The sequence below is a fragment of the Mustela putorius genome, unplaced genomic scaffold, assembly GCF_011764305.1.
Source record: "Mustela putorius furo isolate JIRA1106 unplaced genomic scaffold, ASM1176430v1.1 tig00000228_pilon_pilon_pilon, whole genome shotgun sequence".
Taxonomy (NCBI): Eukaryota; Metazoa; Chordata; class Mammalia; order Carnivora; family Mustelidae; genus Mustela; species Mustela putorius.
Genome location: NW_025421322.1, coordinates 16,588,797 through 16,613,035, shown reverse-complemented (window position 1 = coordinate 16,613,035; position 24,239 = coordinate 16,588,797).

Below are 24,239 nucleotides of genomic sequence, written 5' to 3'. Positions count from 1 at the left end.
TAATGTGGTGTATCACATTGATCAATTTGCAAGGATTGTGCCGCCCTTGCACCTTGGGATTTAATCCCATTTGATCTTGGTGAAACATTGTTTTGATGTATTGTTGGATTTGTTTTCCTAGCATTTTATGGAGAAATTTTCCATCCATGTTCTTCAGGGATATTGGCCTGCAGTTCTTTTTTAATAGAATCTTTATCTGGTTTTAGCCTCACAGAATGAATGTGGAAGACTTCTTTCCTTTTGTATTTTCTGGAATTGTTTGACAAGAATAGATAATAAATTTTCTTCAAATATTTAGTAAAATTTACCTATGAAGCTATCTGGCCCTGGACTCCTGTTTGCTGTCTGCTGGACTTCTGTTTTGATTATCTATTCAATCCATTGCTGGTTATCAGTCTGTTTAAGTTTTCCATTTCTTCCTGTTCCAGTTTTGGTAGTTTATATGTTACTAGGAATTGTCCATGTCTTTCAGGTTATCCAAATTGTTGGCATATAGTTTTTTACAATATCATAATTATTTGTATTTCTGTAGTATTGGTTGTTATTTCTCCTCTTTCATTTGTAATTTTATTTATTTGGGTCCTTTCCCTTTTCTTTTTGGTAAGTCTTGGTAGAGGTTTACCAATTTTATTAACTTTTTCCAGAAACCAGCTCCTGGTTTCGTTGCTACCTTCTTTTTTTCCTCTCTCTCGCTCTCTCTCTATATATATCATTTATTTCTGCTTTAATCTATTATTCCCTTCCTTCTGCTGTCTTTAAGTTTCATTTGTTGTTCTTTTTCTTGCTCCTTTAGGTGTATGGTTAGGTTGTTTACTTAAGATTTTTCTTGCTTGATGTAGGTCTATATCGTTACATAGTTCCCTCCTAGGACTACTTTTACTGCATCCCGAAAGTTTTGGACTGTTGTGTTTTCATTTTCATTTGTTTCAATGTATTTTTTATTTCTTCTTTGATTTCCTAGCTGACCTGGTCATTGTTTATCAGCATGTTATTTAACTTCCATGTATTTGTGGTCTTTCCAGGTTTTTTCTTGTTGTTCACTTCTCATTTAATAACATTGTGCTCAGAAAATATACATGGTAAGACTCTTATCTTCTTATATCTGTTATGGCCTATTTTGTGACCTCTTATGTGATCTATTCAAGGGAACATTCCAAGTGCACTTGAAAAGAGTGTGTATTCTGCTGTTTTAGGATGGAATGTTCTGAATATATCTGTTAAATCCATCTGGTTCATTGAGTCATTCAAAGCCATTGTCTCCTTGTTGGTTTTCTGTTTAGATGATTTTCTACTAATGTAAGTGGGGTAATAATGTCTCTTGCTATTATTATTACTTATTAGTTCCCTTATGTTTATTATTACTTGTTTTATATGTTTGGGTTCTCCCAAGTTGTGCACATAAATATATATAGTAGTTATAACTTCCTGTTGGATTGCTCCCTTTATTAGTATACTGTGTCCTTCTTTGTTTCTTGTTACAGTCTTTGTTTTACAGTCTAGTTTGTCTGATATAATTATTAACTCTGTCTTTCTTCTGACATCCATTTAGATGATAAATATTTCTCCATCCCCTCACTTTCAATCTGCAGGGGTCTTTCAATCTAAAATGAGTTTTTTATAGGCAGCATATACATGGGTCTTATTTATTTACTTTTTTAATCCATTCTGATACCCTGTGTCTTTTGACTGGAGCATTCAGTGCATTTACATTCAAAGTAATTATTGGTAGGTACACATTTATTGCCATTTTATTAGTTGTTTTGTGGTAGGTACACATTTATTGCCATTTTATTAGTTGTTTTGTGGTAGGTACACATTTATTGCCATTTTATTAGTTGTTTTGTGGTTATGTCTGGAGATTTTCTCTGAATCTTGTCTTTCATGTTTTGCTGATTTTCTGATGTATTTTGATTTCTTTATTCTTTGCATATTTATTAGTGGTTTTGGGTATATGCTACTCTTAGGTTTGTATATAATCTCCTCTGCATATTAAGTTGCATATTAAGTTGGTCTTTTAAGTTTGAACCCATCCTTTTTTCTTCTCCTCCTTACCTTTTAGGTATATGCTACTATATTTTATATACATTGTTGTGAGTTCTTGTCACATTGTAAGTAACTGTCACTTTTGGCTAATCCTTTACACTCAAGAGTTGTTTCTTCCAGGAATTGTTTAATAGTCATGAACTTGTTTAGTTTTTGTTTGTCTGGGAAGTTCTTTATCTCTCCTTCTATTCTGAATTATGGCCTTGAGGATACAGTATTCTTGGCTGCAAATTTTTTCCATTTAATACATTGAATATTTCATGCCACTCCCACCTGGCTTCCCAAGTTTCCATTGAAAAACCTCTTGCTATTGTTATGGTTTCCCTTGTAAGTTACCAATGTCTTCTGTCTTGTAGCTTTCAAGATTTTTTTTCTCTGTCACTATATTTTCATGAATTTAGCCATACTAAGTCTTAGTGTGGCCTGCTTTGGTTGATTTTGATAAGAGTTCTCTGCACCTCCTAGATCTGGATGTTTGTTTCTTTTCCCTAGAATAGGGAAGTTTTCAGCTAATATTTCTTCAAATAAATTTTCTGCCCCCCCTTCTCTTCTTCTGGGAGGCCTATAATATAAATGGTATTATATTTAATGGAATTCCTAAGTCTGTTTACATTTTGCATAATCCTTTCTCTGTTTTGTTCAGCTTTGTTGTATTCCATTACTTTTTCTTCTAAGTCATTAATTCATTTTCTTGTTTATTCCAGCCTGCTGTTCTTTGCATCAAGCCTATTTCTTTTTTTGTTTTGTTTTTTTGTTTTTTAATTAATTAATTTATTTGCAGCATAACAGTATTCATTATTTTTTCACCACACCCAGTGCTCCATGCAATCCGTGCCCTCTATAATACCCACCACCTGGTACCCCAACCTCCCAATCCCCCGCCACTTCAAACCCCTCAGATTGTTTTTCAGAGTCCATAGTCTCTCATGGTTCACCTCCCCTTCCAATTTCCCCCAATTCCCTTCTCCTCTCTAACTCCCCATGTCCTCCATGTTATGCTCCACAAATAAGTGAAACCATATGATAATTGACTGTCTCTGCTTGACTTATTTCACTCAGCATAATCTCTTCCAGTCCCATCCATGTTGCTACAAAAGTTGGGTATTCATCCTTTCTGATGGAGGCATAATACTCCATCGTGTATATGGACCACATCTTCCTTATCCATTCGTCTGTTGAAGGGCATCTTGGTTCTTTTCTAATCTCACTTATTGCACTTATCTCTGATTATATTTTTAGCTCTTTCATTTGTGGTAAGAATCTTACTGGTATCTTCCGTTCTTAAGCCCAGTTGGTATTCTTATGACCATCAGACATGTAACTTCTCCATCAGACATGTAGCTTATATCTGTTCTGCTCAGAGCTCTAGCCATGGTCTTATTTTGTTTTTTCCTTTGAGATAAATTCCTCCATCTTGGGATTTTGTCTGTCTCTGCCTTCTTCTGTGTGTTAAAAACCCAGTTATGTTTCCTGTCCCTGAAAGTAATGGCTGAAGAAGAGGTCATGTAGTGCCCAGGGTCTGGCACTCCAGGAATTGTCTCCACTGTGTTGCATGTGCTCTGCTCTCGTGTTCTGGCTCCTCTATCCTTCAAGCCAGTCATCGGCAGAGGCTCTCCCTGCCTGTTGTGGGCAGTGTTTTTCCCTACCCTGAATGTGGTGAGTTTTAATTAGGTATGCTATGGTCTGCTTGTGAAATGAGAACTGTCACCACCTCCATCTGGTCAGGAGACCTGGTGTGGGCAGGGGTTTCTGCTGGTCTTCTGAGGGAGTCCCCACTGTACCGGGACTGAGGCAAGGGTGATTGAGAAGGGCACTTCTACCATAGCCCAAGAAGGGTGATACTTGAAGTAAGCAAGTTAGGCAGCCTGTGTCCATGCTGCTCTGTTTCCTTAGGAGGCTCTGTGTTTATGCTGAGGGGCAGGGAGGGGAAATAGCACTGGCCAGCTTCTTTGTAACCAGAGATGTGTCTCCATAAATGCTGCCTCTCTGGGACACAACTGTGAAAAGAGCAAATAACCTCCCCACTGTGTGCTCCAGGTATTCTTCAGATCACTGTTTCCATGCTGTATGTCTGCAGGTTGTCTGCCTGCCTTCTCTCCAAAAACAGTATAGTGTCTTTCGGGCTATATCCCAACCAAGCATGCTGACCTTTAAAACTCTAGGCTTTAAGCCCCGTTGGTTGCAAGAATTCATGAAATTCACCCCTGAGGTTTTCCAAGACAGTGCCTATTGGGAAACATTCTCCTTATGTGTTCCTCAATGTGCTCTTCTCTCTCTCTTTCCCTCTCTCTCTCTCTTATCCCTCTCTCACCCTTCTCTTTAAAAATGATTCCCTATGCTCCACAGCAGCCAGGATTTGTTTTTCCCCTAAACCATGTCTCTATACTTCTTACATTCTTTGATGTACACTCTTCTCTCCCTTTAGCTGTAAAGTTTGTTCTGTCAGTCTTCAGGTCAATTTCTGGGATATTTAGGATGATTAAATAGTTATCTAGTTGCATTTGTAGGACAAGGTGAGCCTAGGGTCCTCCTACTCTGCCACCATCTTCCTGTCTCTTTCCTGCCTATGGTCTGCCAACATATTCTCTTTAAAAGTTCCCTTTTCAGTAAGGGAATAAAGATAACTTTTTTGTTGTTTTTACTCTCCCAATGTGTCTGGTTTTGCCAAAATATTACTTTTTTGTTAAGCAATATATGATCTGCTTTTAAGAATTATAAAGTTAGACTCCTATGATTTCTTTAAATTTAATTTTGTTAGTATATTCTCAAATCTCCATGCCTTCTTAATGTAAATTTTTAACGTATAAGAAAAGCAGTAGTCATATTTGGAGATCAACTTGTAAAAAAGGTAAAAGTGGAAATAAATCTTTAGAAAATGTAATTAGAACACTACATTTTCAGAAGCAAAACTTCATCATGAGAGGACATAGATATGCAATACCCATAAATCTTAATTTATTGAATTCCTTCCATCACTAGTTGCATCAATATTAACTTGTGAATATTAATGTCTTCCTTTGTGTAATATATATATATAGTAACATATTGGATTTTTGTCAATTTATTTCTAAATGTTTCTAAATATTATAAATTTTTTAAAGATAACTATTAGTAATACAAAAATTTTATGGCTGGGGTGCCTGGGTGGCTCAGTGGGTTAAGCCGCTGCCTTCAGCTCAGGTCAGGATCTGAGGGTCCTGGGATCGAGTCCCGCATCGGGCTCTCTGCTCAGCGGGGAGCCTGCTTCCTCCTCTCTCTCTGCCTGCCTCTCCGTCTACTTGTGATTTCTCTCTGTCAAATAAATAAATAAAATCTTTAAAAAAAAAAAAAATTTTATGGCTCAAGAAAGCCCATCCAGATCTTCTTGTATTTTAACCTATACATATTTGAGTATAGGTGCAAGATTCTGACTTGTGTTGCATTTAGCAGCTAGTTCTTCCCCGGCTTTAGCATGGAATCAAGCCATTTTCTCAGCCTTGAGAGTATAATAATAATTGCTTCCATCATTTCTATTTTGTCAAATTTCATTTGTAACTCAAACAATAAAAATAATTTGTTTTCAAAAAATTGCATTTTGAGGCCACCTTTTGAAGAAAATTCTTTTTCACAATCATCTTTCAAATTTTTTTCTCATAGAGCTTTAAAGCTTTTTAATGATTTCTATTTTCCCTTTCTTAGTTTTGGCTTACTATTTCCATTGCTTAGGCCATCATAATCATGATCGTGATTGACCTTCTCAAAAATATGTGTCTTGGTTAATGTGATATGTGCTACCAGCACATATTTTTTTTTTTTCCAGCACATATTATTAACTCAGAGTTCTGTGGACCATGGGCCTAAAGCTTAGGGGTATTTCCACTAGGAAGCACCTTTTCATTTTTGCTAGTATAGCAAAAACTTGGAGAGTTTGGAGAATTGGAAATTTTCAGAAGTTCTAAAAAATGACAACTCTCTTCAAATTTCCACCAGACAATAACCACCTAGCTTCCAGTACAACTAATAAAATAGAGATTTTCTTGGAAGTAGAAATATACAAAATATAAGGTCTACAAATTGTAGATCCCTAGCATAACTTATATTTTTCTATTTCTTAAATTGATGTTTTTCAAATATTGGATTCATAGTATGAAAATCCCTTTCTCCTATAGATGGTAATATAACAAAACTTTCAGTATTGTCTGGTTATTTTCAGAACTATCACGGTATTTGTCAGTTGACTTGCCATTAAATTGCTTGTTCTCAAGATTGACTGCTCATTAGAATCTCTTAGGTTGCATTTAAAAATTATCAAGCACAGGTTCCACTTTCAGAGATTCTGATTTAATTGCTTTTAAAGGCTCCCCCCATGTATGTCCAGAGCTGAGGACCATGGTCATAAAAACCCGATAATTACTGATAAAAAATGCAGCCTATGAAAAGAAACATGAGTCTCAGGTAGTCTAACCTTTAACTTCTATATTGATAGAACTTATTACTGATCTCTCTAATTAGTTCCTATGTATATCATTGCACAGCAAAAATCTTCTATTAACTTATTTTTATTTCTCAGACTCAACTCAGTCTGATCCTCCAGAGGGGCAAAGACATGGTTGTAGTCAAATTTTCTAGCTGATCAAAATATTTCCTAACTTCTATTATGCAGATAAAAGGCAACTGTTACTAAAACTTGAGTAAACTATATACCATGTACATTTATAACTTGTTGAATAGGGTCCCTATATTTATTATTTTCCTCCTCTGATCTAAAAGTTCTAATGTTATACTGATATTTTTGTGCTGATATTTTTCTAGGTAATAACTTTGGGGAGGATAACTTTTAGAGAACAACTTTTTAAAGTTAACATGACTGCACATTACATAGTTTCAAACACCATTATGTAGTTTCAAAAAAAAAAGAACTCAAATGTATTCTACACAGATAATGTAGAATGTGATATGGATAATTATAATAATAGTCATGCCTGAGATGTGGCAGCCTAGTTCGATTTTTGTTACATTATCTCTAATCCCTCAGAAAGTACCTGCATGGAAGGTATTATATTGTCCATTTCATAAGTATAATAAAAAAAATGTCTAGATCAGTTAATTTCATACAGTTAGAATGCATCAAATTCATGTAGTCTTCAGAACACAGTAGGGAGAGACTTCTATTATTCCAAACCTGTAATGTATTCACTATACCAGGATTAATCAATATTCCTGGAAAAATAAAATTTTTTTCTGAGTCATTAAAAAGTGGTCAGCAGCATCAACTTGTACAATGCAGGAAAATATAATCCCTCTTCTAGGAAAAGTATATACAAAGAAAACATGGGTAATCAATGCAACTTTCTAACAGCAGGTGATTCTCATATTTATTGGAACCTTAAAACTTTCTCAGAAGCTCTTGGTACCTTCCTCTTCCCCAATCCTCCAATCTCCAAAGTAAATGCACTCACCAAAGTAAAGGAAATGTTAGCAGCTAGTTTTTAATCCAAACTCTCTCTCCTAGGGAGAAGAAGGGAAGTAAAGAAATAAGTCATATCCCCTCCTGATAATAAATACTAACAGAAAGATAAAAGAAATCCTTACCTATGGAATATTTTAAGCATGATTTATCTAGTGTCTAGGTTGTTTATAGTAAACAAACTTGGAATTTACATAGGTATTGGGTCATGGAACTCTGGACAATGTCACAAAACATATCTAATCATTGGGATACAAAACTGATTTTTCATGACCAAAATAGCTTCCACTGGTTAAGTGATGCCCTGCATGCACCACCTAGATACTCATATGTTAACTCTAAACCAAAGTGCTGCTTAAATGAAGGAAGCTCCTGTAGAGGTGTGCTGATGTTACTTCTCCAAGTTTGAGCTATGTCTTCCAATTATTTGTACCCCATTTTTGGCATCTTTGAATTAGTTATATTGCTGTATAAAATAAGATTATAAAACTGATTTGGCAAGCATCCTACAATAAAATAATTAATAATAAATCTAACAATATATGTGTTCAATGGTCTATATAAAGAAAACTGTACAATTGCATTAAATAAATTGAATAAAATTTAAATTAAGTAGGTATTCAATGTTCAATATTAAGAAGACTCAATATTGGTAAGATGTCAATTACTTCTCACATGAAACACAGATTCAATACAATTCTAATAAAGTCTCAACAAGTTATTTTAATGATCTCAACAAACTTGATTCTAATATTTATATGCAAGGGCAAACAAAAACTCAAGATAGTCATGTCACTGAAGCAGAAGAAAAAATCTGGAGGACTAACACTATAAAATTTCAATACTTAGTATAAAGGCTAGAGTATTCAAGATAGCACAATATTGGTGAAAGAAGAGGCAAACAGATTAATGGAACAGAATACGGAACCTAGAAATAGACCTACAAAATACATTTAGCTGATATTTGACCAAGGAACAAAAGAAATTCAATGGAGAAATGACTGTTTCTTTGTGATGGATGGTACTAGAACAACAGTGACATCCAAATCCAAAAACAGCAACAACAAAATGAATAGACACAAGTCTTACACCTTTCACAATAATTCTAAGTGGATTACAGACATAAATGTACAACAGAATACTATATGCAGAACTATTAGAGTATAATTTAGGAACAAATATAAGTGGCCATGGAACTGGCAATGAAATTTTAAACCGCACCAGAAGCATAATCCATGAAAGAAAAAAAGAAAAAAAAAACAGTAAATTGGATTTTATTGAGTAAAAACTTTCTCTGTACAGAAGATACTACTAAGAGAATGAAAACAAAGACATAAACTAAAAGAAAATATTTATAATCCCCTATTTGATAAAGAATTTGTATCCAAAATATACAAAGAACTATTAAAATCAACCACACAATTTTTAAATGGTCAAGAGATCTAAATAATCCTTTCCAAAGAAAACACATCAATGAAAAATAAACATATGAAAGATATTAAGCAACAGACATCAATAAGGAATTATAAATTAAGACAATGAGATATCACTATACCTATTAGAATGGTAAAAATTTATAAATACGACAATATGAAGGGATAGTAAGAATGTGGAGCAATAGGAGCTTTCGTTCATTGCTGGTGGGAATGAAAAATTGTATATCCATTTTAAAAACCCAATCTGGCACTTGAAACTAAACATAGCTTTAGGATGAAATCCACCAATCATACTCCTAAGTATTTACCCAAATGAACTGAAAGTTTATGTCTACAAAAATGCCTGCATGTGAATGCTTATGGCAACTTTATCCGTAAATGCTAAGACTGGAAGCAGACAGTATGTCCTTCAATAGGTAAATGAGTAAACAAACTGTGGTACATCTATGCAGTGGAATATCATTCATCAATAAAAAGAAATGAACTATGAAGTCACCAAAGACAAAGAGTTTAAGAGACTTAAGAGCTTTGAAGAGCTCAAAAGACAAATTTAAAAACATACTGCTAGATAAAAGAAGCCATCCTGAAGAGACTCTCCACTATAAAGATTTCATCTACATAACTTTCTGGAAAAGGTAAAACTACAGAGACAATAAAGAGACAAGTGGTTGGCAGGATTTGGTAGGAATGGGCAGGGTTTAATAGGTAAAGCAAAGGGAATTTTTGGTGCACTGAAACGATCTTGTATGATACTATACTGTTGGATACATTATATCATGCATTTATCAAAACCCATAAACTGTAAAATTAAAAGTAAACTTTAATGTAAACTATAGATTTCAGTTCATAATAATCAATGCTGGTTCACTAATTAGAACAAATACGCATTCTAATGCAAGATATTGACATTAGAGGAAACTGCTAGGGAATGGAGGGTATATTGGACCCCTGTCCCATCTACTCAATTTTTCTGTAAGTATGAAATGATTCTATAAAATAAAATCTATTGATTAAAAAAATAAATTATAACATTGTGTATAAATGTAGGCCTGGAAGAAAGCCATCATTCATTACACATAAAAGAATCAAAGTAAGCTACACAAACTAAAAAAGAAAGACCCCATCTCTGTAAACATTTCCATACCCTGGTCCATGCCCTTCATGTCATCCAGGTCCTCTATCTGCTGTCTAACCTTACCACTGCTATTTATCAAGACAATAAAGCACCGCTTTCTGTGACAATGACAGAATAGTGTGTGTTCCCTGAGAGGTACTGACAGGTCTGCCTATGTAGGTGAAAGAGTAGTACTTTGATGGTCACATGCAAATGGAAGCAATAGATCAAGTCAGCTGTACAGTTCCTTCCCTCTCTCACTGTTCCCTGAATTAAGTGTGCTGATGTTACACACAGACTCCATTCAGTTGCCATCTTACCTAGACATCCTGTGATTTAGCCACCATGAACTTGTAAAGTTGCCTCTATAAAAATAACTATCAATTATTTTACTGATATAATTGATGCTATGTTAATACATAATTATTTTAATGATAAATTTTTAATAAATTATATTATGACATTCAGAAACAATGAGCACTTATTATATGCCAGGTAATATAGTTCTTTCCAGTGATACATTTTATCCTCACAACAATTAAATGATAAATTCATAATAATTATTCATTTTTTAAAAGGAAAGAAAGAAAGGATTTATAAGGCTACATAATTTGGCCAGGATCATGGCTGATAAGTGATGTAGCCAAATTTTAAACTAAGGCAGTGTGATTTCAGACCCCATGCACTTATTGCCTCTGTTACGCTGTATCGATAGAGCTTCTCTCAAATATTCTAGACTGTAGCATTAATCTGAAGTACACCGACATGTAGCAGAGATCATAATGGACAAGGAACTATAGTTCCTGTATAGTTTGCCCTGTCAGGTAATGAGTTTTCAGAAAATTCAGGCGTTTTCAATTTCTACAATACATTTAAATCTACCTAGCTCCCCAAATGTGTGAATATTGAGAGGTTGTATAGAAGGGCATATGAAAAATTTTTTATGCTGAAAACCACCATAAGCACATATGTTTTTACTGTGATATAGTGAAGTGAAAGCACAAATCTTAAGGGTATAGTGCTAAATATTATGATAAATGTATACACCCTTGTAACCAAAACACCAATGAAAATATAGAGCATAGCAATTACCCTAAAAGGTCCCTCATGCCTTTCCTGTGGATCCTCCTCCAGTGGCCTCCACATAGAAGCTCTTGAACTTTATTAAAATAACATAATATTGTCTGTACTTCTAAGTCTGGTTTCTTTGCTGAGTGTAATATTTTTGAAATCGTTTATGTTTTTTGCATATATTACTAGTTATTGCTAATTTGTTTTATTTTCTAAGTAGTATTTCCTTATATAAATATATCAGCTTGTTTATCCACCCACTGATGAATGTTCATGTTGCTTCTGATACTGTGCTATATTGCATAAAGCTAAAATGAACAATCATTAACTTGCATATTGTGGACACGTGTTTTAATATCTTTTCTGCAAATACCTAGGATTGAAATTGTTTCATCATAAAGTAGGTATATGTTTAACTTTATAAGAAACTGACAAATAGTGTTGCCCAGTGATTTGATGATCTGACACCACCCTCTTAACAAAGTCTGAGAGTTCCAATAGTCCCGTCATCCTCTCCAACATGAGGGATTGTTAGTCATTTTACTTTATCTCTTCTAGTGGGCATACTGAGATCTCTCACGGTGGCTTTACTTTTCACCTTCTGGTGAAAACAATGTGACAGTCTTTCCATATGTTTATGACTGCTAGTATAAGCTCTTTTTGGAAATATTACAATCATGATTAAGAATTGGTAGCCTGGTGTAAAGATAAAAAAAAGCAGTAACACAGAGTCCTGAAATAGACCCGAACATATAATGACATATAATTTTTAACAAACTTACAAAGGAATATATATATATAATTACATTAATACTCATAGATTTATTTATTCCTAAAGTTGACAAAATATAATATTTATATTATAAATATAATAGATTATATTTATAATATAATCTGTTTTTCTACTATTTGATTTCATAACTAGGATACTTTACAAATAAATGATTCATTTTAAAATGACTACTACTTGATTATATGAATGTAACTGGAGTAGTCTAATCTCTTATTTATATACATTAGATTTATGACTTTATATTATAAATATTATCTAATGAGATTTTAAAAAAACAGATTTATCAAGTTATTCCATAATGTTTAAACTTGTGGTAGGAACATTTAACATAAGATTTACCCCCTTAACAATTTTTTAAGTGTATTATACAAGTATTGTTAACTATAGGCATAATATTTATATCAAATCTCTAGGACTTATTTATCTTGCACAAATGAAACTTTGTATGTGTTGACAGCAATTTCCCATCCCCCTCTCCATCTCCTGGAAACCACCATTCGACTTATTCTCTACTTCTGTGAGTCTGACTATTTTAGATACTTATGTAATTGGAATCATGCAGTATTTTTCTGTGACTGAGTTATTTCACTTAACATAATATCCTTAGTGTTCATCCATGTGTTTATATATAGCAGCTACCTGGGTGTTCAGAGGAAGAGTTTAAAGATGAATAGTGTTCCACTATTTGTTAAAAGACAAATCGTGTTCCACTTTATGTATATACATTTTCTTTATTCATTCACCAAACATTAGATATTTAGTTGTTTGGTCCCCACCCCCACAATCTTGGCTATCGTGTCTAGTGCTACAATAAATATAGGAGCAAAGCAAATATCTCTTCAAGATCCTCACTGAAATTCTTTTGGGTAAATACCCAGAAGTAGGATTGCTGTATTCTTATTAGTTCTATTCTTAATTTTCTGAGAAATTTCCATACTCTTCTCCATAGTGGCTGCACCATTTTACATTTCCAAGTGTACAAGTGTTCCAGTTTCTCCAAATCTTCACATTTTTTCTTTTCCATTAATAGTCATCTTAATAATTGTGAGATGACATCTCATTGTGGTTTAGTTTGAATTTCACTGACCAAAAAACAGATAATGGATTGTTTTTGTCAGGTTTAAAAACTGTTGCTTTGGGGCACCTGAGTGGCTCAGTCATTAAACATCTGCCTTCAGCTCAGGTTATGATTCCAGTGTCCCAGGATCAGGCCTGCATCCGGCTCCCTGCTTGGGGGAAAGCCTGCTTCTGCCTCTCCCATTCCCCCTGTTTGTATTCCCTCTCCTGCTGTGTCTCTTTCTGTCAAATACATTTAAAAAACAAACAAACAAACAAACAAACAAAAAACCCTGCTGCTTATTAGAAGATATCAGCAAGAAAATGAACAAAGACAACATATGGGAAAATATTTACAACAGATATCTGACAAAGGACTAAAATCCAGATTACATTAAAAACTACTACAAGCTGATTTATACATGCATTTCTTTTTTTTTTTTTTAAGATTTTATTTATTTATTTGACAGAGAGAGATCACAAATAGGCAGAGAGGCAGGCAGAGAGAGAGGAAGGGAAGCAGGCTCCCTGCTGAGCAGGACTCCATCCTAGGACCCTGGGATCAGGACCTGAGGCGAAGGCAGAGGCTTTAACCCACTGAGCCACCCAGGCGCCCCTATACACGCATTTCTTAAGAAATCCTAAACACTATACTCTAGCATGGAGTATTAACAGAGTTCTCATGAAACACTCAACCCCAGAGGTCCTCCAGGCATCTGAGCATTACCTCTATAGCTGAAAACTTAATGCTTGAGTTGTTAAATTTAGTACAGCATTCAAAATAAGAGAAAAAAAAAATTTTTTTGGGGGGGGGATGGTTGTTTCTATTTTTTTCCTTAGAAAATCTTTCTGAGGAATCTCACTGTCAAACACAAAGGCCGTACCTATTTCCAAAACTGCTTGCCAGCTGCCACGACGATTTAAGCTGTCCAACGTTTCACCAAAAACAACAGTTTACCTCTACCCCTGGCTTCTATGTGGGCTAACAAAAAGAGGTTTTGTGATTTGTTCAAGGTTCTACTTAAACTATGCTGGATGTAGGAATATTTCCATTTTCTGATACAGCCCAACAAATCTTTACTTAGTTTCTCTGACGAGCTAGATGATAAAAATATAGATATACCAGAGTCTCAGATCTCAGTGAATATATTTTCTCTTGTCTCCCAATAAGTTGTTTTACCTGCCTGATAGAAGGGCAATCTAGTGAAAGGAATATCTCTCTCTTTCTCTCTCTCTCTCTCTCTCGCACACACACACACAGAGGGATGGTAACTCTAAATACAGTGAGAGAATAACACATGATTTCTGATGATCTCTGTGAAAACATAATGGCAATAGTTTCCCATAATATGCATTCTTCCTTATCTTCCACATGATAGTTTGCCCCAGTAACTATCCTACAAAACTCTTCCTCTGAACACCCAGGTGGCTGGCTTGAAGGGACAACTTACCTTCTCTGGGTCCTGGTTCTTAACTATTTTTGTATCATTTGTACAGTGACCTGCTCATTAGGTATCACCTGAATTAATTTCATTGTCTTCTCATTCTTCTCACAAATGGTACATTTCAATTAAAAATCTCTGCAGATTTTGTCTTTTGTTTCAGTAATACAGCTACACCTAGATCTGAAGTAATTACATTCTTGTGGGTTGATCTAGTAGCTTAGCACCATCTATAGCATTGCTTCCCTAAAAAAGTATATTCCTAAAATATGAAAACCCACTTATAAACAACTTTAAAACATAAATAATTCATCAGTTGGAAACTTATGAAAAAATAAAATAAGATGAACTTATACGTATTCCAAGAAGTCAGTTGGTATTAACAGCGCTTCATACTGCTCTGCTAACAATAGCATGTGTGTGTGTGTGTGTGCACATGTGTGTGTGTGTGTGTGTGTGTATTTTGTCCATCCTCCCAAACCACTGCATGCCTAAATAATGATAGTAAAACCATATAATCCTAGTCTGTGGATGTGCTCCTTAACACTTAAAAAAAATGCTAGACTTCTATATAAAAAAAATAGAAAGTTGGTATCCAATCTCAAGGTTCTCTATAATTAAATGATATAGGACTTAATTTATTATTTCATTTAGGTCCTTTAAGCTACTCATTAAGTATTACACTTTGGGAAAATTCTAGTTTTCTGAACATTCTAAAGAAAAACAAAGTATCCTATTAAATTATTAGCAATTGATTATTTTATTAAGAAATGTTAAGTCTTATACTCCCCAACTTATAGTACATAAACAATAAACTCAAGTATATGGCATTCTGTAGTGAACAGAACAGGAAATTAACAATTTATACTTTAAAATTAGCCTTTTATTTATATCTTTAAGATTCAAATATGAAGCAATGTATTCACTGAGGGAACAAAGGGAGAAGATTAAAAATTTCCAATTCTCTCCACATAGTTCCTCACCCTGCCAGTACTTTCCAAATAATCAGAGCATCACGGAGCTTAAATGGGCTTTAGAGATCATCTTGTCTAGCACCTTTTTATTGTAAATTTTTAAACCTCCAAGGGATGCCAGTTCTCTAAACAAATATACTCCAACAGAGGAAATATCTTGATCATACATTTCTACTATGGTTATTTAAAATTCTAATTGGGGCATTAAAGTAATTATTAAATAGAATTCCATAAAATATTTATACACTGTATAGTTCAAAATAATCACAACAGAGCATTTCTCTCTTATGTAAGTTACATTTGAGGGAAAGAAAACACAAATGCTATGGTTTTCCCATGATCATTTATAAAACTTGTTAGTCATGCTGACATTTAAGTGGTTCTTTAAGAATAAAAATCAGTTATCCAAATAGAGTATATCAGAAATAATACTCAAATTTTTCCAGCTTAAATTCTATTCATTTGCAAACTCAGAAATTTCTATTAGCCATACATGAGAAGAGTCAATTATAGGATCTAGTAGGGCAAATTAATTTCTCTTAAATGCAAAACATGAAGTTATAAAAATTTTAGATTCCTGTAACTCTTGGGAATATATTCAAGAGCATCTCCATTCAGTAAAGAAATTCCTAGACCTATCATTAAAAGATATGAATTACATATTTTTAAGATCTCAATTGAGGAGAAATTTTATAACTTCCTTCTATAATTCATTCCAAGCTTTTAAAATCCTATTGTCAGGAATTTCTTCTTCCTATCTAACCTACATCACTCATTCTTCAGTTAAGGCTGTTACTTCTTGTCTTTCTCTCCCCCCCGCCCCCCCCCCCCGCTTAGTATAAATTGAGAACTGCTTAGGTAGAACTGATTTAGAGATTGAAACAAGTTGAATTATTTCCTGGATTATTATCTTTTAGAAGAGAACATTCTAAAAACAGAGAAATTTGGATAACTTAAATAGAGTTAAATATAGTGTATTACCAACCACAAAAAAACTTCACTGAAATAATTCATAAAATTCTTGAGAGGTGGTGGAATTGTTCATAAATTTACTTTTTCTAAGTTGTATTATGTTAATTCCTAAGGGAAACATAGGTCAATGCTTTAGTACATTAAAAACAATAGAAATGTGTAGGCATATATCCAGAAATTTCAGAATATTTGTAACTGTCTTTATATACAGAGTTCTACATGTTCTGAAATTTTTATTCTTAAAAGAAGGCATTTTAAATATCTTTGATTTATCTGAGCTTATTCTTAAATGAATATTATAGATCCTATTTAAGTTAATGAAATTTGTCACCAAGTGATTGTAACACCTTAGGGAATATGACAGAAACATAGGTTGAAATGGAAAACTGTGTGCTCACTTTCTTGGGTTTTTTTCAAAACAAGTTCATATACCTCACATTATTAGAATCCCATAATTTGATCAGTAGCTCTATGCCTATGGTTTTCAATCCTTTCAAGGTTAGAAAAACTATGAAAATTCACAAATGGACACAGAAATCCATCTTTAAGGAGAATGATACTTTATACTCTGCATAAATCTAGAGATTTCTATAGTACCTGTATTTGACCTGAACTTGTGTATAACTACAGACAAAAATTAGCCAGGACACAGCAAATCTAGAACATTCTATCCACAGAGAAGAAAGCAGAAATTCAACAGAAAGGGAAAAATCACTTTTAAGAGACTGCAATTCAGACAACCTGGGTTAATCAGGGTGCTGACATTACAAATCTGTTGTACTTGACATGACTTTGTAGATTCAGTGTTGGGGAAAATGGAAACTTTTTTGGCTTATACCACTGCCCTACTTGAAACACTAAGACTTAGGGATTTTTCTTTATATATTTTTTTCTCATTTTCATCCTCTTCCAGCTACCACATCAGTATATTTTATGTAATCAAAATAGTATATGTTCAGTTTCTCTTCCAGATAAGTTTGTTGATCTTTAAAAGAAATCATGTGAAAACAGAGATACAGAAAAAACAAATTTGTACAGATATATCTCATATCCAGACAAGAAACTGCCACCACATAAAAATGTCCTAAATCTCATCAAGGGGGAAAACAAACAACAAATAATGCTAAAACTCTGAAATATGACCCAAAATCTACACAGACTCCATAATCTGAAATTAAGATTTGTTGTTTTTCAAATTATGGATCGCACCTGAGGTTCTAGTTAAAGTTACAGGTTTCTGAATATCAGCCTTGACTTACTCAATCAAAATTTCTAAAGATGGGCCTTGGAAACCTACATCTTTAACAAGCTTCTTATGTGATTACCTGAGCTACGAAAGTTTGACAACCACCATCGTAGAGTTCCATAGACATGAAAGCAAGAAACAAAAACAACACATCTTCCAACTAAAAACAAACAAACAAATAAAAAAACCTTTGGTGAAATCAAGAAATGGGCAGAAGACATGAACAGACATTTCTTAAAGAAGACATCCAAATGGCCAACAGACACATGAAAAAGTACTCAATATCACATGGCATCAGAGAAATACAAATCAAAACCGCAGTGAGATAACACCTCATACCAGTCAGAATGGCTTAAATTAACCAGTCAGGAAACGACAGGTGTTGGCAAGGATGCAGAGAAAGGGAAACCCTCATTCATTGTTGGTGGGAATGCAAGCTGGTGCAGCCACTCTGGAAAACAATATGGAGATTCCTCAAATAGTTGAAAATAGAGCTACACTACCACCCAGCAATTGCACTACTGGGTATTCACCCTAAAGATACAAAAGTAGTGATCTGAAGGGGCATGTGCACCCCAATGTTTATAGCAGTAATGTCCACAATAGCCAAACTATAGAAAGAGCTTACATGTCCATCAACAGATGAATGGCTAAAGAAAACGTTATATATATAACGTTTTCATATATATATATATATACATATATATATATATATATATATATGCATGCATGCATGCAATGGAATACTATGCAGCCATCAAAAAAACCCAAATCTTGCCATTTGCAACCATGTAGGTGGAACTAGAGGGTATTATGCTAAGCTAAGTAAATCAATCAGAGAAAGACAATTATCATATGATCCCACTGATACAAGGAATTTGAGAACAGGACAGAGGATCATAGGGGAAGAAAGGGAAAAATGAAACAAGATGAAACCAGAGAGGGAAACAAACCATAAGAGACTCTTAATCTCAGGAAACAAACTGAGGATTGCTGGAGGGAAGGGGGGTAGGACGAAAGGGACAGCTGCATGATGGACATTGAGGAGACTATGTGCTATGGTGAGTGCTGTGAATTGTGTAAGACTGATGAATCACAGACCTGTATCCCTGAAACATATAATAGATTATATGCTAATAAAAATTATAAAATGTTAAAAAAAAATCCTTTGGTGATATCAAGGTTTAAGTCTCTTCAGACTGTTTAGCTTGGTTGAAACAAAATATCCCTTCCTCTAGCCAGAAAGCCATCTTATTAATACTGGTGTTGGCTATGGGAACAAGATAAAACACATAATCAAGTAAAAGCAATCATCCCAATGCAGAAATCTCCTTGAAGACAGAAACTATGTGGTTCAGGATTTTGTCCCCAGCCTAGAGTAGGCATATAAATAATTGTCAGATGAACAGGTAGCAAGATCAGATAATTTGCCCTACCAGCCAAAGGACAAATAATTCTCTTATTCAAAGCACAGCAAAGTCTTTTCCAGAATGCATGAGCGACAACAATACATTGAATAATCCAGCTTCTATGTACATTGAAGGCAATGGTGTGTGTGGGAGACTAATGGAAAATTACCAGCCGAGAATGAAAGCAAGCTCTGTTCTTGACCTTCTCTGTTCTTTTCCTTTTTGCTATGCAATTGGACACTGTTATTCTTCTCATCACTGCTGCTTATGGTATTCTGTATGAGCAATATACTGACATACTGTTATATTTTTCTACATCTTTCTACTGTATTTCTTCCCCTTTAAATTTTCAGTAATATTTTCAGGTGTGTGTTTTTATTTTATTGCAAAAATGTTAAGCAAATACTTACAATATTAAGAAAGTTTAAATGGTGCCTGAATATCTTAATGCACTGTTTTTAAATCATTAAACTTTTGGAATAAACTGAGTGTCAGAAAGGAGAAAAATCAATACCTAGAGAAGAAGGAAAACACTCTAGTAAAAGGCTGCTAATATTATGGTGGACCAAAACAAAGAGGTTTGTGAATAAGAATTTTATACTCTGAAGAATGCATACATCTAGAATGATAAAATTTGCATTAAAATATTCCTATAAAATAAAAGTTCAAAATCCAATAGTCAGATGAAATTAAGGTCAAGCATTTGATCTACTTATTATATATAATTCTGACTTCCTGAAAATTTGGTTTGTAAAGTTCATAATTTCTTTGATGAAATATTTTTTTTTAACAAATGAGAAGTCAAAACTTAATGTGAGGTTTTAAAGTGGTATGAATTTTGTAATACCAGAAATAGTACAAAGATTACACCACCCATTTCCAATCTAAATTTACACTCAGCACACATTTCCAGTATTAAATATTCTTTATAAATAAGACATCCATGAAAATCCAGTGTCACTGTCATAAATAGCATTAATAAGTAATCTATTTGTCCCAGAAAACTTTAATGTATCATCTTCTAAATGCTAAATATCATGATACAGCCTTTGGAAGAATAAGAATGAAAATATATGGAGTCATAGTGATACAAAGTCCAGACGGAATACTTACAAACACAGTACCTACTACTATGAAAATAATAAAATAATGGAATGAAAAAATAAAACTGACAAGATAAAAAGATAAAGGGAAGAAGAGTATTGTAGAAATATTAAAAACCTGTGATTTCCAGAGAATTTTTAACAGACCAAAATAGAGTATGAAGACAGGGAAGCACTGTGGAAACAACATGTACACTAACTGCTTTGTGGATCACATGGGAGAGCTTGACCCAGTTTTACTAACAATTTCCTTTCAGGCTTGAATCTCCCATTATCCCTACTACATGAAACTTTCCAGATCCAGGCACACCTGCCAGCAAACTATCCCACTCATCCTTTTTGCATGGGAAAGAAAATAATATATAACTCTTTTGCATGTATAACTCTTTTCTCCTGAATCTCTCAGGCAAGAAAGTATAAAATAAGATTATTTTTAAGGCCTCAGGGTAAAATACCATCAATGATACTCAACTCTAGTTCATCAACAAACCTATGTAGAAATGGATCCATTTCCCACATTTAATGGTCCTCTTCAACTTGTGGTTATAGTAGCAGTAAAACACCATGATCCATGCTTCCTTCTGCTTGGGTGTGAGAGGTTAGAAATGTATTATCATTTGTGTTGAATGAGACAAATATTTGAAAATTTGTTAAAATAAAAACAAACAGACTTTAGGAGTTTAAAAACGGGGACACTAATATTCATACCTGAATATTCCATTTTCATAGCATTTTATACATTTTAATTAAAAATAATTAATTTTTTTACTTATTTTAAATCTCCATTTCCATGCCTCCTTCTAACACCTATATTCATAATGGTGAGTGAAACATTGTTTGTGCCCAAAGAAGTTGAATAGAAAACCTACTGGTGTACAAGCCCAGTGCATATGATAAAATAACAGATATAAATAGTTCTTTACAGTTTAGAGAGTTCTTATTCATATGTCTTATATAATCTTTATCAATTCTGTGAGATTTTATTGCCACCACATGCATTTATTTAGAAAGAAATTAAGATCTTCAGATTATTCTTTAACTTACACAGCTAATAAATGTCAAAGCTCAGTTTTGAATTAAATCTTATTACCAATCCATGTATCTTTCCCAAAAGTTATACTCTTGGTGACAAGAGGATATGATTAATGAAGCCAAAATCAAGGGTGACATCACTTACTCCAAAAACAAGTTAAATTTGTCCTGATTCAATACTGTATCACTTTATTTAGTATTAATTATAAGTCAGCACTCTTGTAAAATACTTATCACAGATAATTAAGAATCATTTGAAAAGAGATTGCAAATAGTTCAGTGGAAATCATAACCACAAGTGGGTAAAACAAATTAACCCTCATGCAATTCTTACGGTTCATCAGTAGAACTCCAAATGCATACCTGGCTGTGTAGGTATCTATATAAAATAGATCTATCCACTTATAGATAGGTAAGTATAGAAATCTGAAATATCAATATATATACAGAAACAACTATATTTTTCTATCATTTGTACTATAATACACCTTCGTTAATAGAAATAATATATTTTTAAATTATTTTTGAAATACTTCAACAAATATCAAAATGTTTCACTATTTTTAGTGTTACTTTTTCCTTTCTCACTCTTTTCAGTTTTCCTTAGAATCTAGAATTGGAGTTTTAAGCTCACTCTATGATAAAAACTACCTCCTTATGTTTTAACTGATTAGTTCTCTATTGTCTCCAAATCCCATTAATCAGTAAAAAATGAATTATTTAGCAGAAAAATGACTTATGGGGTGCCTGGGTGCCTCAGTGAGTTAAAGCTTCTGTTTTTGGCTCAGGTCATGATCCCAGGGTTCTGGGATCGAGCCCCACATTGGGATCTCTGCTCAGCAGGGAGCCTGCTTCCCTTCCTCTCTCTCCCTGCCTGCCTCTCTGCCTGCCTCTCTGCCTACTTGTGATCTCTGCCTGTCAAATAAATAAATAAATAAATAAATCTAAAAAAAAAAAAAAAAAAAAGAACAATGACTTATTAGAAGCAAAATTTTTCTCTAAACCAATATGGACTTCAGATATACAAAGAGATATATAGGTTTACTATAACTTCTGCCTAAAACATTGCCAATGATCCATGGCCATTTTCATGTAGCAGACATACGATAAATGCTTGTAGAATTAAGGTAGGAAAGTGGGGGAAGGTTTTAGTTCATGGATAAGTGATACTGAGTAAAGTCATGGTTCTGTTGGTTATAGGCAGTTGAATTCTCTCAGCAGGTGTGATTCACATCCCCAGGTGAATTATCCCTTGCTCAAAGTCAAAGAAAAAAAAAAAAAACTAATCCATGGTATCACTTTTTTTTCTCCACTTATAATAAGAAATAAAACAAGGAGGGAAAAGAATCAGAAGCAATAATGAGAAAAGATTAATTAAACTTCTAAACTTCATGAAAGTTAAAAGTTTGGAGAAATGGAAGCTTGTACTTTAGATGACCCAGAGCATCCATTTCTAATAACTCCATAATGACAATTTTCTTTGTAAATGAATCCCTTCTCATGCATGTTGTTTTAGATTGATCACAAGAATCCTTTGAAAGGTTGAAAATTATTCCTGCCTGGATCTTAATGAACTTGTATATTAGGATAGGATTTTTAGGACAATTTGGTTCCTTTTTCCCATCAGTGTGGGAACTATCAGAGTTAGTCTCAGCCAGAGACGCTTTTATATGCATCAGAGAAAACTTTACCCGGTTTCCGTGGCTTTCTTCATTGAAAGCCTGCGAGGACAGGGTTGCAGAAGAGCTCCCAGAATATGACCACCAAATGCCTATTTTCATTTTGATAAGAATTTAGATTGTTTTACTACTATAGAGTCTTCTCTCTCCCCTAAAGAGCAGCCATTCCAGTCTAATACACAGTTAGCAGAGCAACAGACTGTTGGCTTTTGTGGTCGATTATTTCTCATCCTCAATTCTTTAAAACAAAATAATTCATTTTTTAAATTTTTAAATTTTTTTATCCAAATAATTCATTTTTTTAGCAACTTATTCTTCCTTGCAGCCATTCAAAACAGTTTTTGAATGTCTGCTAAGTATACTGCGCTATGAGAACAGAAACCATCTTCGCTCTGCCTTCAGTCTAGTAGGGGATGCAGACAGGTAAACAAATCGGTACTCAATATACTGGGATGAAAGCTTTAAGAGAAGGAAATGCAAGGCACACAAAAGGCACACAAGCAACATAAAGATAATGATATTTTCAGAGAGGATCATACTTGTGCAGGACTTTTCAGAGAAGGTATGGCTTGAGAAGGTATAGAAGTGAGAAGAGAAGTTACTTCAGCCAAAGGGAATAGGGGGTGGAAAGAAAAAATAAAGTGAACAAGATGCAGTATTTCGAGAACAAATGTGATTAAAAATATACTTTAGAAGACTAAGCAATAATGTACTATTAATAATGTATTATTAATAAATAATAATTTAATAATAAAATAAGAATTCTGGAGTAATAGAAAACAGAGTGAACATGTGTCAGTCAGTCAAGATAAATAATAGTAAAAATGGAAAGAATACTAGCTAATAAAAACTGAGACATTGATAGGGATAATGCATAGAAATTTCCAATTCATAAAAGCACCATGTGTTACATGAATTACTCCTGAACAGTATTATGAAGCTACTTTGGGTATTAATATAAGGCAAATAAAAATTTGAGGTCATTTCTTTGTGTAGTTGCGAGTGAGTTTTGGGGGACTGCAGCTATGAAAGAGAGGTTGTAGACTGATTTTCATCCACACAATAGAGAGGGATCAAATGTGGAAACCTTCCCAATTTCATCAGTTTTCAACTCTGCCCTCCTCAATATCCATCACTGGGTTCACCTATGCCCCACCCTACTCACCTCTAAAACCCTCAGTTTGGGGGCATCTGGGTGGCTCAGTGAGTTAAAGCCTCTGCCTTCGGCTCAGGTTATGATCCTAGGGTCCTGGGATCAAGCCTTGCAAGGGGCTCTCTGCTCAACGAGGAGACTGCTTCCTCTTCTCTCTCTCTGCCTACCTGTGATCTCTGTCAAATAAATAAAATCTTTAAAAACAAAACCAAAACCAAAACAAAACAAAAAAACTAACACTTCAGTTTGATTCCAGAGTCCAGAGAAGAT